Here is a 15,808-nt window from a genome sequence, read left to right as displayed (position 1 = left end):
TCATGTTCGCCCTCACTTGCAAGCGCTAAACGTTTCGTCATAACCGTTTCGTCATAACCAAAGCATGTGTTTAGCATGGTTGGCTAATTGGTTGGCTTTGCTGGGTCGTCGGTATACGTCTGGCGACGAGATTAGACTCCGGTTAAGCTCTGACCGAGGTTAAGCTGATGTGGTCTGTTCGCACCGCGGATGGAAGTTGATGAAGACGATGTATAATGCACAGCCCGAGAGTGTGTTGCAGTTTGACCCTGGCCAGTCCCTCACCGTGGGTATGTGCCATCGCTTCTGAGGCAACAACAACACGAGGCGTAATCAGCTGTGGCGGTGGCATAATGCTCTCATGCAGTGGCCAGTGAAGCTTATCTGTTCGCGCCACCGCTATTTCGAAACCCAGTCGCAGCAATATTTATTTTGTTTCTGCATCCTCAAGGTCAGGACCGCCATAAGATTATTCGTTGGATTCTAACCCGTGTCGCATTGCTTTCGCATTAAAGTAACGGCTAGATGCAAATGTTGGTAAGTATGGGTTCTTTTTAACGGCTGAAATATTTGGACTCTGGATGTCGTTGTTAATAAGTGAAGTTGTAATATTTTTGGACGAGCTCGAGCGAATTGAGTTCACATAGATCGGGGCCATGCATGATCGACAAGCTCAGGTTTAGTATCATAGTACTCGTACTGACTGATTCCTTAGAATCGTGGAAGCGGAAAAGAAGTTATGTCTCAGGTGTCCAAGCATTCTTGTTCGTGTTGCTGGTTTTGCGAATAATATTAAGGGACCGCGTAAGGTCTGACGGTAAGATGTTACGGGATCAAGGATAGTGCTAATAAGGTGGCGGGTAGCTGGACTTGACCCTGCATTCGTGATACACGTAAAACTCTGCTCAAAGGCATATGGCATAGTAAAAATAACTTCAGTGTCAGTCTGTAACGCCTTTACATCCTGGTGATTAGTAATCTCTCGAAGTACGACACAGCTGTCAATGGACAACTGAATGTTCAATAAACGTGCTAGGGTAGGCGGTTACTGTACAGCCCTTGTCAAAAGTAGGGCCAAAAGGATAGCTTCTATGCCATGTAGTGGGGATCTGTGACATCCATGAAAGTCGCAACTTTCAGACAGGATCAGGACGAGCGTACGTCTCACAATAAAAAGATTTCAAGCCCTAGTGATGTGGCGTCAAACTTTTGTTCAGGTAATGTAAAGACAGAGATATCATATCTTGTTCTTCGTTTGTTTTTTGATTGCAGCTCTAAAGCTGGCTGCTGTAAGAGTTGTAGCAAATTAAAAAGACGAACTGTGATTATATCACAATTTTAAAATGCCTCGGGTGACCTGCACCGAACATTCACGTAACGCCCACCGTTCATCTTGTGAATCTGAAACGGAACTAACATAAGAAAATAAATTCACTTTTACGTTATTTACCAGGCTCAGGTGAGTTCAGTGTGGTGACCTACTTACACTTATAGGCGCCAGTGCAAAGGAAAATATGCAAAAAATATTTGCTACCTCAAACAACCCTCCTTTTGTCGAATACGGGAGCACCTCGAGCCCCGCGCACGTGCAGCGGAAGTCCCGCCTCGGAGGATGCGGGACGGGTTTGCGTTCACTCCTGCCGTAACTCGGAACTTAACCCACTACTGAGGCTTTCTTTCTCCGCCCCGGGTGTCCTTGACGTCTACCCCGGAAAGACGAAGCCAGCAGCCGCCACCTGTTGTGAGTCTTCCCATCATTTCAACCGACGAGATATCTGACCCTGGTGACAGCGTATGCTGCTTGGACGCAGAAACCGCATCATCGGTCGCTTTTCCACTGCATTAGAATATCCAAACTCTTTTTAGTCCTACAGCTGTCCCCCTTTTATGCCCTGAAGCTCTGAACACCGCATTAGGAAAAGTGTCGTCCATACTCCTTTAACTGTTCTTCTTGCCATGACTTGAATTCTCAATTCTCTGTCTTGTCAATTTCACATTGTCTTCACGGCATCGTAGTCAATTATTTCAACCAACGGAACTTTCGTTTTGATGATGATAGCGTTGGCGAAACCTGCTATGTCAACATCTGTGGTGGAGCCACGAACTCTTCGCTGTCAGCTTGGCAGCCCGCAATGATCGAGTGGACGTCTTGTCGTGCATAGTGGAGCTTCACCCACATCTTGAGATTCGAAACCTCGGCTTCCCCAAATATAGTGATCCAGAAAGCCTTCTTGCTCTAAAAATCATTCATTGAATCCTTCCATCTCGGCTCATAGGCAATCTTTCCCTCTTTCTCTGTTCAATAGCCTGTTGTTGTTGCTGTTGTCCGCTGCTGGAATGGCACATACCCACAGTGAGGATTAACCAGGGTGCCAATGGCCTGTTATTCTCTTCGCCATGTCCGATTCCTCATCTTCATCTCCGTAAGCAAGGTCATTATGAACGTTAATGATAGGTTAAGAACAGCCACGATAAATGCAGCTATCTGCTCAGCTAGACGTTATTGAAATCATTCGGAAGACCGCAGGTATCGCGAAGTGCGCCACGATATCTCTCGCCAAGGGCGACAACAAAAGCAAAAATAAGCGCATTTTTCGCTAAGTTAGCATGCCCGGTGATTCTTCCACGGTGGGTATACGCCATTTGTTCTTTGCGAGGCACCCTGGTTAATTCCGCACTGTCGGTATGTGGTATTCCACCTGAGGTCAAAATCAACGCCAAGAGGAAGACGGAGAAGAAGAGTCACAATGTCTCGAGATCACGCAGCCATTGTGTTGTTCTTTGTGAGGGGAACAACAATAACAAGTGTTGTTCTCTTGTGAAAGGCGGTGGACGCTTTCTGCCCACCCGCCGCTTTTCCTCGTGTCTACGGAAAGAGCATGTCCCAGAAGGATTGTCCACTGGAAGCTCCGTCTCGCAATGCGCCCTCCTCGACACCTGAGGTAAAAGCGGCGGATCCAATAGCGTCGGAGCGTTAGAATTGTTCTGTGCAGGTATCCGCGCTGCCAGTTGCCTCTGCGCAGGGATGTCAGCTCTGCGCGCCACGACAGCGTGAAGCAGCGACCAGCTGGCGCACTCTCCTTCGCCTTCGTCGCATTCCTGGGCGTTGTGTACCCGCTCATGCTCTGCGCGCTTCTTTTCAAAGAAAGCCAGGTGCTTATTTCAGTCTGGCCTGAACGTTCTGCGGTACTGCAAGTAAGGCTAGGCAGGAAAGTAAGAAAGACAGGTATTTGGCCCCGTGCCATGTCGCTAAGGTAGTGTCACTGCGCCAGGTAATCCGGCAAGTAAACGAGTCTTGTTGTCCACCTCCCCCTTTTCCCCAAAAACCGAACACCAAGAACTCGGCCCAAAACACACTTTAGGCCACCGCCTTCTTCTCTGGCGCTTAATCATAAATATGACGTGCTACGCGCGGGGTTCTAGACTTGAGCGCGAAAAGCGATGGCGATGGCTTTTGGCCGATGAGGGCTCTGTTGGCGTTGCGAATGGATTCAAAAGTCTCGAAGGTTTCCGCCATGCTCCTTTCACAAAATGTCATCTGAATCGAATGCTTTTGAAAAACCCTTCCTGTGGCTGCGCAAGTTCTACAGTCGATGAGTAAGACATTCGGTTCGAAAGCGTTTGAAACGCTTAGCACGCACACCCCCTAGAAAGTGGGTAAACAAGCGGCATCTCGTGGTACACTTCTCGCAGTGTGCAGAGGCTCTTTCAGCAGTGGAACAAGTACTCCTCCCGCTGGCGTGCTCTACTCCTTGCTATTCGACCTCTGGAATGTGCCATCAGATGGCGCTGTAGCGACGCGTATGTCTGTAATATAGCTGTAACGAGTTGTATAACATGCGGTAGGTGAAGGGACCCTTTGCTAAACTCTGGAAGTTAGCCTTTCTGTGCAGAGAAACCCCTTCACTCTGGCGGTCAAACCTGCCCTCGAACAGAAATCGGGTGCAGCGCTGCAAATCTCCGAGGTTCGTAATAAGTACTCTTGCCTTTTTACAGACAAAAATACCAAGTCGGACAGTGTAAGTTTGTTGTGCGCGTCCGCATATAAAAACTAGAACCTATCGCAGTGGTTTCACAGCATTTCCGCGTAGCCACATGCTCACCGTCGAAAGCGTTCCTAACCACAAGCTGCTTCAGGGACGCAATGTAACTAATCTGGATAGAAGCGTCCACAGAAGCTCGTAATAGGTCAGCTTCCGTGCACATCTTCGTCTTCATCAGATTCCTGACAATGGAAGAGTGCTCGTACTTCGCGTGCTATTATTTTCTTCAGATTACGGCTCTCCGGTGTGAGCGTCATTAACCAATCCAACGAAGTCATCCCAGGCGACATCAGGTCAGGCATCTGCGTTTTGGCGATACGTTGCCACAAAGGCACATGTGTCCGATAACGTGAGTATTCGGCACCGTCCTCCATCGTTCCTGAGCCTATAAACTGCGCCCCACGGAGTAATTCTTGATGCATTCTGCAGTCTATATCATTCACGCATCCCTATCATTCCATGGCAGAGAACAGCTAGACAGGTCCGAATTGGGGTGTCAGCCGCTGGACAGTCATTTGCTATCCGTACGCGCTGATGACCCGCCGTCGTTAGGACACCTTGAGCACGTGATTTACACCCACGTCAAGTGTCTCGTCTTGCTTTTCGCTTTTGATGGCAGAAGAGCGCTGCCACCGCACCGAAGGAAGGCGGCACGTCGATTGCCAGAGAGTCGTCCAGCACGGACAGGACCTTCCTATTTTTTTCAGTTTTCAAGTCGATTGTCATCTCCATGCCATTCTCAATTTTTGCATAGTGGCACACTCATCGAATAAAAAAGCTCACGCATCATCCAAGACTTCGTGTCGTGAATCTAGCTTCCAAAGCACTGATCTTTGTGAGTCTTCCTGAAAACAAACAGTGGCGGTCAGCCGCTGTTATTCATGCCCGCTCACAGGACGCTAACGACACCACTAGGCATGGCAGTTCTCGGGGAGAAGGGGGTACGGAAATAAGGAGCCGTTCGTCGCTATCCACACCTGCAGGAAACGGTTTGGGTTTTCGGCTAAGGGGACAAGTTTACAGGGCCTCTTTTGTTCGCTGTTATCGAGTTTGCGGCCACAGTTGTTCGTTGCATCAGAGATGCAATGCTATTGCACTAATGCACCTCTTCTAGGTAGCCCCGCCCTTTTTCGTTATAAGCGACCTTTCGTTAAAACTGCGGCTGATATAAGTGCGCTACCCTTATGTCTATTCTCAGAATAATGCCGCGCGCCCTTCTTGTACCCTTCTGCCTTCTTTTGTTGCATTAGAGGGATTAGCACAGCTTTACCAAGCCATTGCTTCGCAGGTGCAATTCAACCTCCCCTCGTTGCAATCCTGAAGGAAGGGTGAAATGCAGCTGTACCGAGTAGTATTCAGTGCTGAACGCAACGTCTGCCGATAGGACGGGCTGGGGTGCAAAGGTTAAAACGGATTGTCTTCCATGGGTATCGCAGAAATGAGTATTGCTAAATTGCGTCATAAAGGGCGCCGTGCAACCTGACTTTAGATATGCGAGTGAGAACCACTAAATGTGAATTTTCGTTATCTTTATTGGTAGTCTTGGTTATAATGTATTCTCGTACAGATATTTCTAGGCGCAAACTTAACGCTTACAACGCATGGTTGAAAATGCGCTGCTGTGGTCAAACTAATTATTCAGAAGGATAATTAAAGGCGGAAATGCACTGTACCCGCCTAATCTTACAGGAAATAATTTTTGCACACACTGACGAAACAGACTTTTCATTTCTTAGATAATATTATGAGCCGGAAATTGAGTACCGGAGTGCCTGCAGTAAGCGAGGCTGCCAGCGGTCACATACAAACTTTTTTCTACCCGGTATTACTAGCAGTTATATCGCTTGGTAGAACCAATCGAAACTATGTCAGACACACGTAAAGGAGTACTTGTGCGAAATACGCGATTTTTATTGTTTTAAAGCTAAGTTAAGAACGAGTTCATCTATCAAGGGACAAGAACTGAGTGCCAGTTTTTGTGAAGGATTTCGGTTTCAAGAGCGATGAGCAGCGAGAGCGCCATGGTGCATTGGCAAACAGAGTTGTGCTGAGCTCGGACGTTGGTCACCTGGGCTCGTCGCCAAGAGCGGGTTGGCTAAATTGGCCTAAAATTAACGCCAACCTTGAAGGATGCCGCCCGCCTTCATCCCTGCGCATTGCCCCGACGGTCAATCTTCCCTCTGGCCGAACTCCGCCATGTGTTTTCACGCTCATTTTTTCTTTCGTGTTTTCATCGTTTTTCCTGTGTTCCGTTACGCGCCGGAAAACGCAAATGGCTCATGCAAGCACTGATGCGATACGTATTGGTGGGGCATGGCTCTATTTTCCGCTTCCCTCGTCGGGAATCACTGCTTAGGGCCAGGCTATACGTACTGCAATCGCTCTCGAGAGCGTCTGCTGGTCCAGCACCGCTTAGGGGGATCCACGGCCGAAATGGGAGAGAGAGAGAGAGCGGCGTAGGGGGAGGAGAGGGATGGCGTTAGTTTTGCATTATTGCGGGGTTTTAGAGTATCCGCACGCAATCATGTAGGAGGGCGATCAGTGACATCAGCACTGCTCGCTGAGCATCACAAATGCACCCATATAAGACTCTGTGCATCTAATTTCCTAATCGTGATGCTCATGTGGACCCTCTCACGCTGGTCAAGTGCTCGTCTCCTTTATCTGAAATGTAGGGAACATCCGCTTCTTATGTTTGTGCTAAATGCCGGTGTCCGTGAAGTAGAACGGAGCACGCGAGCAAAGTAAACCATGAGTCGCGGCAAGCACTAACCGCGGATGCGCATGCATACGCCACGGGTACTCGTGGCATAACAGCTTTTCCGGTGGGGTTATCCTAGTCTTTGGGTTAACGGTGATCCCCACCTTTCAGCGCAACTCTGCAGCATGCACGTGCTGTGGTTTGCCCTCTTTCTGCTGCTCCTCTATACCACGTCCAGCCCAATGAGGAGTGTTCTCACCTAACAAAGCAACCCAACGGCGTGAATGGGCCGCTGTCGGTGTGCGCAGCAGTGCCGCTGCTGCTTCTGCCTCGCGCCGCCGTCCACCCAGCAGCTGGACGAGACGCTGTCGACGCCCTTCTCGGCGTCTCCGCCTGCGCTCGTCTTCGCCCAACTGGCGTCTATCCCGCGCTGTGACGTCGAATGGGCGGTAAGTAATGCGTTTCTCCTGGCATCACGCACTTCTTGGTGCTGTGAGCTATACCTACACTACCCTCCCAGTGGTAGATGAAAAATAACGTTCATTTGGTTCTCTTAAGCGCAGTGAACGCTGTTAACTAGCGTACAGCACAAAATGATATCTATTCAGACGATAGCATTAAGGAGCCCTTGTCGCAGAAGAGCCGGTGGCGTCATCGGCATCTTTGACCGTGAGCGAAAAAAATTATAGCGGATACTCAAGCCCCGCCTTAATGGTATGACGAGACAGCGTAGTGGATTAATTCCCATGTATACAGAGAGATAATTCTCTACTGAACATTCATCGATCACTTGGAGTCCACATACAGCTCATGGTGCAGTGGTGCAACAGTTAAGCGAAGCGGGACTGCCCTGAGATGGAAGTTGCTCACAACGGTGGGCCTTGTGGGACCCAGGTTGCTCTTCCCGAGCAACCAATCATGCATTCAACTGCCACTGCCACAATGGGCAGTTTGCTCGCTATTGAGTGGGCAGGTTATGACGATGCCGCAAGGTCATGTGACCTAGGTGGCCCACCTGCCTCTTAGGCTGCTCTCTGTGGCGACCACCTGCAGATCCATGCTCGCGATTTTTCGCTCACAACGCGGACGCAGAGAAAGCCGACACTGGATCTTCGGTTGAATGGGGCCTTTAACGCTATTGCATTGAAATCCACGAAATGTCCTCGGAGAAGTAGCCGAGGTGGGTAGGCCCCATAGGTGACAGGTGGGCTTTCTAGGTCACGTGACCTTCTGGCGTCATCGCAACCTGCCCACCGGACTTAAGGAAAATTCCCACCGTGGGAGGTAGCAGTCAAATTAATGTTAATGACTGGTGGCAGGATGTTGCTCGGGAAGAGCAACCTGTGTCTCACAAGCCCCACCAGTGGCAGCACCTGCCATCGCAGGCCAGTGGCGCACCGCTTAGCGCTGTATCACTGCGGCAGGAGTGGTATGAGGCGATGTATGAATATCGAGTAAGGAATAACCAATTCCCCATTTGGGGGCCTTAAATGGGCCCTGAAACACATAATAAGTGCATTGTTTTGCCTCTTAGTTACATAGAATTGGTTATAGCGATGCTATTAGCATCGGTCGAACCATGTATACTCCAGTTTTTAATGTTTCATTTAGCTCGAAAAAAGAAATTCATCGCCCTGGCGGTGTCACCATACAGTGGCTTTTTTTAGCAGTGGATATCACATAAGGGCTTGGGCTTGTTGGTCCATTTCAAGGGTAGAAAACGTAGCGCAAAAAAGACAGGGGCACAGAAAGACGACACCGCGACGATTTCTACCCTTGGATATGAGATCTCTTGGTGGGAGCTTGATGATTGCACGAACAGTAAATAAACTTAAAATTGTGGTAATACATAGAAATATGTTTTGTCAAGTTTTTGCGTTTTGCATTACATCAACAAAAGAAATTTTTGTCTTAGATAAAACCGCTGTAAGGCAACTAAAACAAAAGTACACCACCAGAGGCTCTGGCTATTTTGTTACTTCGAAGGAGTTTGCGGCTCTTTGTACAAATCCTACGACCTAGCGCACAACACTAATGGCTACTCTCTATGCATCTGAGAACGCCTTTGCGGAATCGATCCGATCGAGCCATTGCACTCTACAAGCGCTTGTTTCGGCCCCAAGGAAGGCTCTAAAGTAAAACGCCATTCGGTTTACATTTAGCAGTGCACATTGTCGGCTTGTGGAGGATTAGCAGCCGACGGCGAGAGATGGCGCCACATTCCCGTTAACCGTAAAACCCCTTGATATTGAAAGTAGGGCATTTGTGTGAGCTTTGCCGCCGTGCCGAGGAACTCTCACACATCCTGCTCTCCTGACTCTCGACTCCGCGCTTTTCTGAACGATTATTGGCCGGCCCGGCCGTCGCCCAGGCAATGCGCGAGAAAGGATTGTTTTCTTGTGTTTTCTTCTTTCGTTGGCGGCATGGCAGGCCGTCTGCCTCTGCGGCGGGTCCAGCTCCGTTGACTTACGCGCTGACAATTCGAACTGAACTTTTAGTGCCGCGTTATGTCCGATTGCGATGCATTTCAGTGCACAATGCAGAGTGAAAATGGCGTCGTGCTGTTCGCGATTGCTCGAGGAAAAAATGACATCAGTCGAATACCAAGGGGGCCCACAACATCGCTCTTAAGGAATTTATTTCGACAAAGCACACCGTCTTCGGCGAAGTCCTGTGCATTTCGTGGTACCGAACCCAGTGTGCATACTTAACACATCTTAGGACATGATCCGGAAACTTATGATCTTGCTTAATTTACTGATCATTTTGCGTCGTTTCACACGCTAATCTTTCCATTTGGTGGCATTGCTCTGTGGGTTCTATTCGCGTCTGTTGGCGTGAGGATTATGCCGATTATAGCCACTTTATTTCTGAATCTGAGTTTCGGTTTCTGAGAAAAACGTTTTCATCGTCGACGTTCAATTTTTTTTTTTTTTGTAGCAAATACGCGTGCTCCTGACGTGGTGCAAAATAGAAAACATGTTGATTTTCGTACCGTGCATGGCAGTCTTTCTCCCCTGTGCCCAGAGCTCTAGCGTGGGAGCGTTAACGGCGTTATACCATAGTCTGTCTGAGGGATTATAGGGGGTATGAATCTTTAGAGAGAATAAGGCGCTCGTTCCACCGTTGCAGCTGTGCGCAACTCTAACGCGATTCCGAGATCTTATGCCACCTGAGGAGGGAGTCACAGAGAAGGTGCTTTTTAGGGCGAGCTTTAAATTGTGACAGGAGAAATTGTTATGATAAGTGCATTGAATGATGTTTTCAAAATAACATCAGATTCTTTAGCTGCGTAGTTTATAAGAGTACAAATCGTTTCCGTTCCACAACCTTAGTACCGCAATGAATGCATCATTTCTGATCGTGCTATACAGTGGTGAATATTGATTCAGCGCGGGCATCGGAAGCATTCCTTGAATGCTCGAGGGATTAGCGCAAATTAGTCATCAAGAGAATATCATATCTTTCCGCCACTTAATAAACTCTTTTGTTGGCACCAGCAATCACCCCAAAATTTTAAGCCAAACCCTTGGCCAGACATGCTTCTGTGGTAAAAAATAAAGTTAACAAAAAACTAGACAATAAAATTCTTCTCTTTCAAGCAGCCGTGAAATTTGTAATGAAGACATGAAGCCGCGGCGTGCGCATCCCTCCGACGAGCCAAGCTTAAAATATTCGGTCTGAAACCTGCAAAAAACGCATAAAGCGCACTAAAGAAAATTTCCCTCCATTTTTGAAGCCGCTCACTCACTCGTCAGACGACTTTGTTACCTAAATTACCGCAAACTTTACCGCGCTCGATTGCAAACTAACAGCGTCATAAACAGTATTTCCGCGGAAATGTAGTTCTAGGTCAAATATACATTTAGCGGAGCGTCAGTGAGCTAAAGAATATTGAATAAAAAATATAACGCAAATTTCAGGCTAATAAAAACTGTGCCGTATTGAGGAGCACAGAGTGCGATTCGATTGTTCATGCCGCAAGCGCTCACGTTTAGTGCTCTCATTGCTCGTACGAGACGGCGATAAATGTGGTTCGTGACAGAGTCAAGCATGTCGCATCACTTTCTTGCGGTTTTCAGTAAGGGAGCGTGAAAAAAACCGCGAACTTCGGCGCGACGGACTGCGAAGCGTGCCGTGCGCAGCGCGTACAGCCGCTGGGCGAGGATACCACAGGAGCTAAACGCGGGAGTCAAGAGTGTCGCTGCTGTCAACATCAAGGGGTTTAGTCAACAACGCCTTGCTCGGCGGGATTAATCAGCGCGTTCCTAGCATCGGCCATGGTCCGTGGTAAGCAGTAGTCGTACGCGTTATCCTAAAATTATCTATAATCTTGCGCAGGTTCTCACTCCGCCGCAGTATCTCGCATTCGAGTTCGGATCCTTAAGCCAGGGAACGTCACTGATCACTATTAGTGCTCCCTTCTGCGCTGTAGACGTGACGATCAAGCATCGCTGGGTCAACTGGGGCGTTCAAGTGGTTGTTGTAACCATGAAAAGGACGCTACCAGCCTTAGCAAGAACGAATTACACCTATTAGGCAACCGCGGTGTGCAAACTTCCGTGACTTCCTCAGATAGGCTGTTTTGATTGGTCCCTCCTGATGTCGTCATTGGGAGAGTGAAATGGGAATGGGAAGCCCGGCCGAAGCATCGATTTCTGTTATTCTTTTTGAGTCGGCATCTGTGTGAAATAAAGAATCCATCTTAAGTATAGCCAGCTACCGTTCAAGCAGTGTTTCGCAGCCCCTTTAACCCATTAACGCTAATGCGTCATTCCCTTAAGGCGAAGCTCAAGTGCCCCTTCCAATTTCTGGGGAAGGAATTCATAACGCGCTCGCCATAATTTTTGCCTTCGCACTTTTGGGTAGGTTGCTGAACCGGAAAAACTAATCCATAACTGCTCGTTTTCCTAAGAGTTTGTGTTTAGAACCTCGGTTTATTGCATGTGCCAGTGGTTAACGTAGTTGCCGGCGAAGAAGCGTCATTGCCTTCTAGTTCTCTTGTGCTGTATACCCTGGCTGCACGGGCTCACTTAATACACATTGAGCCAATGATTGCGAAAGCGGTTTCTCACCGTTCAACAGTGCCGTTTTCAATGCCGATCGACGCCGCCGAAGAAGGATATATGATCGGTCACATTATAACTCCGTGGACGACTTAACTTCAACCTCAATCAGAGCATTAGGCAGACGCAGAAAAAACTTGCGGTTATAAATGCTCTACAAAATGTATTTTGGAACATTTACAGTAGACAGAGACGCTTACTTTTTGCCTGTTCATTTCCTGTCCAAGAGGTGCGATCACCAACTCAAAATGAGGGAATTTCATTGTCGGACCAAAGACTTTCGTAATTAATTTTTGAAGACACTGTAATTGAATGAAATCGATTTCCACAGAAAATTGCTGAATTCCACACAGAAACATTTTTTCGGGCTTTGTTTTCAGATATTCAGGTATGTAGCTGCTTGCACGGTGTCTTCGTTTAATTTGCTCGATCATTCCTTTGAATTTTTTTTTGTTATTGTGCCGCCATTCTGTTCTCTTCTCGTCTTTTTTTTCACACTACGCCCTCTCGCAATAGATATGGATTCCTCCCCTGCAATAATGCCTTCGGGCGCTGCAGGTATTTTAAATAAATAAATACAAAAATAAATGAGGCGTGCACCTAATGCAGCTATACGTGGCTTAATAGTTATCGGTGAAATATTTATTACCAGCAGGTGACACCGGCCATGCCGCAGCTCATAGTAGTTCACTCTAAGACAAAGAACTGAAAGGGGGTAGGAGGTTAGTCTCTTTGGGACGAACTGATTTGCCACAGCCATTAGTGCTTTTTGGCATCAATTGCAAAAGGTGCAACTGTTCGTCCCGTACGGAAGGGGGGCAACAGTTAGTCCCCGTGAGCAGCCTTTTAAAAAAAAAGGCAAACGAAGCGCGATTTGCAGTGCAAATTGGAGCAGGATTTTCCGGGTGGGAGCATTTACTACATATAACACACATTTTCTGCTCTTTTCGGGGCAACTGTTTTCCAAACGCAGATCTGAGCCACGGATCGCGTCTTCCAATCGTAGACAGGGAGCGGTTGCCGCGCCGAGATTGCTCCGTGGAGCAGTCGGGACTGCTCCGCCGATTTCGGCGGATCCGACCGGAAGTTTGCGTGACGTTCTTTTTCAGCGGCGCTTGCGGCGCCCTCCATTTCCGGCGGCTTGTCGCGTCCGCCGGCTTCTGTCTGCCGCGATGGCTCCTCTACGCCCTCAGTAGCAGACGATCAGCTTCGCCCGCCGCTATGAACTCAAAAGTGAATCGCGCAAAAAGCGCGGGCAAGCGCAAGGAATGACGGGTACTTCCTCCAGCAGTTCGCGAGCGCCACCTACATGATCTGGCCAGAGCAAGTGTACTCCAATCGCAATTTCAGGTCGCGCGCTCTGCGCCGGATTCAGGCGCTCTGTCAGAGAGCGTGCAGACCGCTCCGGGCCTGCGATTGGAGTTCACCATGAGTTGCTTTGGGACGTTAAACTCCTCTATTCCTGATAAATAAGGCAAATTTACCAATCATGCGTTTTGTTATAGGCCAAATGAGATGAAGCGAAGAACCTGCGCCCCATTTTTCCCCAGTGAATGCACTGAAAAGGCATTAACAACGACAAAATCAGTGTTAAGCGAGGGGCCCTGCTTTGAGGGATGTCGCCATGTTTGGGGAGTAGCGGCGAAGCAGACGGAGCAAATTCTGTCGTTCGTATTTCAGTTAGTCCTGTTCAGTCCTAGGACTGGGCATTTGGTCCGTGAAGGCTGCACACAGCACGCACGCGGTCTCAGTTGCTCCTTTCGCGCTGCTCACGGGGACTAACGGCTGCTATTCCTCTCAAGGGGCCCAATTTTGGCTAACAGTGTTCCACTGCGTGCACTTTTATTACGAATACTCAAATGTATTTTTGCTTGCAAATTCAATTGAATTCCACAATAAATTAGAAACTACAGATTTTTACAGTGCCTTTTGTTTACATTGCTGGGAGCGCACTCTTATAACAAAACTTCGTGCATTGCAGACGGCCTTCCTGAAGGCGGCCTTGGAAAGCGTTAGCAGGACATTTATGTAGCCCCGTTCTGAAAGCAATGTTAGTCGTCTTTCTCTGGCGTACCGCTCCTCCTGTTTTTACGCCATGTACCCGATAACTGTGGCATAGCAAAAGGGCCAGGAAAATGCCTGAACAGCAAAGTACAAATTGTCGAAAGGAAGCGTCGCGCGAATCGAACCAAAATAATCACGGCCATGGTTGGTTTGTTTTCATCGTATAACATATTCTTCTCATTATTAATGTCGTCATCAACGGAGTGTCCATCAATGAACCTTGACAGCTTTGCGTGGAACTCTGTCACGACAGCATGGAAGATCTATACATTAATATTTGCACTGACGGCGCACAGTTCCACGTAAGAAGCAGCAATAAAAGCACCGGCTGGTAGTAAGCCCGTGATGTCAGCGAAGATTTCTCATGCGATGACCCTGATTATTGCTGGTATCAAGTGAAGGCTGCCCAGGGTCGGACAACAAGAATGAGGCAGGCCGAAGCACCTAATAACTGAGATTATTTTTCTTAAAACATTTGATATATTAGTGTGTAAGTTCAGAATAATTTCGTTGGCAATGTCACAATGGTTTAGGGGGTCTTACCAGATGTTAAAACACAAAAGCCTATTCTGTAGCAAAAACGATCAAAAATAAAAAGAATGGGGAAATTGTCCGATAATGATTGCGTGCGAACATAATAGGATGCTGTACAAAAAGCGTTGATAGCGAGAAAAATCGAAAATCTACTGAAATAAATATAAATAGAAATAAAACACGGTAGCGATGAGAAATATTGAACTGAAACCTGTGCGACCTCTTTGCTGAGCTCATAGTTGTAGCTGACAAGTCATCAGCGTAAAGGGCTCGCGTAGCCCGCCTGCAGGGCTTTTCGGTACCGCATATCTTGATCGAATAATGTCATCGACCGACTTCAAATACATTGGTGGTTTTTTGTGTGGGGTTTAAGACCGCCTCAAAGATTTTCCTCGCCCGGTGGTGTTAATTTTTGTAGCGCCTCGCACTTGTCAAACCCCGAAGATCAATAAGCCCCTGGTGTCACCACTTCGCGCACTTTTGCGTGCGTTCCCAGACACCCTTAGAGCTTGTGGGAGTAGCGGTCTCGGTCACAGAGGAGACGCCCTCGACTCAGCCTGGCAAGTTCACCCGGAGACCAGCTACCAGGTGAAAAGGGGTTGGTCGTTTGGTGCCCAGCTTTCGCCGGTCGCAAGCCAGAGAATAGTCGGAGCCAAAGGCTCACAAAACAAAACAAAGTTTATACAGATGAGAGACGATGCAGAGGAAGTTACAATCACTCGTACGCGCACATACAAAGTGATTCACAAATACAATGCAACCCATGCAAAGTCACAATAGAGAGAGATACAATTCAACAAAATCTTTGCACCTAAAGTGCACTAACACAGAGAGAGACAAATAAACAAAACACCATTTGTTCACCGGGCAATGCGACAGTCCGACGACCTGAGGAGCACGACGGGGCCGATCCGCAGACTGGCGCACGTTGCCTCGCTGGTCCGTCCGTGGCTGGGCGAGTGGTGTTCTCCCGGGAGTCGAGCGGGCGCTCTTCTCGGAAGCTTAAACGGCGGCTCGGGCTAACAGGCGTCTGTCTGTCTGTCTGTCTGTCTGTCTGTCTGTCTGTCTGTCTGTCTGTCTGTCTGTCTGTCTGTCTGTCTGTCTGTCTGTCTGTCTGTCTGTCTGTCTGTCTGTCAGTCTTTTGTTGCAAGGAAGAAAGAAAAGGAAAGTGCACAGGCCTGCTCACTGGCTCAAGCCGAGTCACAATCGCTACCACGTGCAGAAAGTAGGAGAGTTGAAAGATGGGATAGAAAGACAGGATAGTAAAGACGCGCTGAAGACAAAGGCCGATCCCGGAGGTAGTGCAATACCGGGCCAACCGGTGGCGGGAGTGAAGCATCCTTCAAACTCTCCGCCACATTTCCAAAAATATGTTCAAATGGACCCGTAACAGATACTCTACACTAACAGACGGCGGTTGC

The sequence above is a fragment of the Amblyomma americanum genome, chromosome 1 (assembly GCF_052857255.1).
Source record: "Amblyomma americanum isolate KBUSLIRL-KWMA chromosome 1, ASM5285725v1, whole genome shotgun sequence".
Lineage (NCBI taxonomy): Eukaryota > Metazoa > Arthropoda > Arachnida > Ixodida > Ixodidae > Amblyomma > Amblyomma americanum.
Note: the sequence above shows the minus strand (reverse complement) of the source record.